Here is a 2,236-nt window from a genome sequence, read left to right as displayed (position 1 = left end):
AAGAAAATGAAGAAGCAAATGGTAATGAGACCACTTCTAATGAGGAAAGTGATGGTAGTGATGATATGATGGAAGATTAGCAAGCTTTGGAGGCTCCTACCCTCTCAAGGTTTGTCTATTTCTCTCTTTGTTTTTAATTATTTTTCTTGATCATTGTTGGAGTAGTCCTAGCACCACAGAGGACTCACGCCTCGGTACCATTGAGGTGTTCTCATTTTATTGTTCCCACCTTCAAAATCCAAAATGACAAATTAGTTTCATGTATTGCATAGTGTGTGCATGAACTACACCCATCCTTAGGACATTAGCAATAGTGTCTAACTCGGTTTGGGGAAGTTAATGCATACACAATGGGAGGTAATCTAAATTATCCTCTCCGTCATAAACAAAAACCATGCATCATGTAGTATAGATTAGTGTAGATTGCATTTAGTATAGAAATCATGCATCATCTTCGCATAATTTCCCATCATTTTGGCCATTGAGGACAATGCCCATATTAGTGTGGGGATGGGGAATTCTAACACTTAACTTTTATTTAAAATCCAAAAAAATTGAAAAATTTCGAAAATCCATAAAAATTTGAAAATTGAAAAGCCAAAAAAATGTTTCTTTCCATTTGTAGTGTAATCTTGTATATATTGTGTTTGTTCTATCCTTGTTCACATTGATCGACCACGCCACATCCGAGACATGAGGATATTGAAGACCGCATGGTATGATCTTTCCAATCTCCTTTTTCCTCTTTATGTTAATGACTATGTGGCTTTATTTTGATTGATGCGGTATAACAATGTGAACTTAGGACTTGCATTTAGTTCATATGTCATATTAGTGGTAGAATCACTTGCATTAGGATGTTTATAATAGTTGCATCATAGCATATAGTTGCATTTAGGTAAAAAGTTTTGAAAAAAGTGCCTAATTGGGAACTTTGACAAGAGCAACTAAGCCATTACGAATACTTTTTCATCTTAAGACATTGCCTACTATAATGGTTGTAAAACACCCTAGATAGTGTCATACTAGTGTCTTTTGACCCATGACCCAAAGCCTAGTCAAGGGTTTGCATGTGAGTCACCTATCCAACCCCGTGATGCGATGTGGACTTGGTTAACTTGTCTAGGTGACCTTGATTGACCTTGTGGTAAGGCAACCCAAAAATACTTTCAATCAATAAGTTTGAAGTGCTCATTTTGAAAGTTTTGTCATGTGGAAGTAATTTAATGCCAAGGAAACCTCAAATGTTATGAATTGTTGAATGTTGAGAAATTTAATTGTTTTGATGGAGGCGTACCACTTCGATGTGCTTTGGAGAGGGATCCATTGAATTGGGCCCCCACACGGTTGTGAATTCAACCGCCCAGAGACAGAGTGACTATCACCCCGAAAAGCTATTGTCTAGAGGTTAACCGGTTGCCTAATAAGCGATTGGCGAAAGCAAAGGACACTAGACCGGAAGGGACAAACCCCATCTTAAATTTTTGATATGTGAAAGTTAAATGAGGTCAATTTTTGAATACTAGTCATATCCACCCTTTGTTAATAACGATTTGAGCATTTCATTCCCAAAAAGCCTTTTTGTCAAGCCACTTTGTCGAGCTTTGGACGATCCATGACCTTTACTTTTGTAGAGAATTCGAGACATGTCATGTCATATGCTACTAGCATCATAGGGATCATTATTCCACCACCATCCGATCGCCCTTGACGAAAGCATTTGGAAATTGAGGACGAAAGTAGTCTAGTTTAACACCATTTGGAGGTGATTTAGTGCCATCATCTTAGCCTTAGTAATTTGTTGAACTAGTATTTGTGAAGGATTACATGCTCTTATATTTGTTCCTCTTTAGTGCCTCCGCCACTTGATGAGGAAGTGGCTATTCCTTTTGTAGATGCATCCATTATTTGATTTTGTGTGCTTAATGTTTGGATGTGTCGCCATTTTGACAAGACCCACCTTGCCTTGCAAGAAGGCATCCTACCTCATGGTTGTCTTGTTGTGAGTTGAAGGGGCGGAGTGAGACCCGCTAATTGTCTCATATCGGCTATGTTATTAGGTTAGTTTAAATAATGGTCCTAGTCTTTTTCACCTCTTTACTCGGGACGAGCAAAGATTCGGTTTGGGGATATTTGATGTGACCATAATTAGCGCATATTTAGCCCCCGAATTAGCCTTGTTCCCATGCTTTTTAGTGCATATTTGGGTCATTTATTATCTTTAGTTCTTTGTTTT

The sequence above is a fragment of the Silene latifolia genome, chromosome 9, assembly GCF_048544455.1.
Source record: "Silene latifolia isolate original U9 population chromosome 9, ASM4854445v1, whole genome shotgun sequence".
NCBI classification, from domain to species: domain Eukaryota; kingdom Viridiplantae; phylum Streptophyta; class Magnoliopsida; order Caryophyllales; family Caryophyllaceae; genus Silene; species Silene latifolia.
This window is presented reverse-complemented; position numbering follows the sequence as displayed.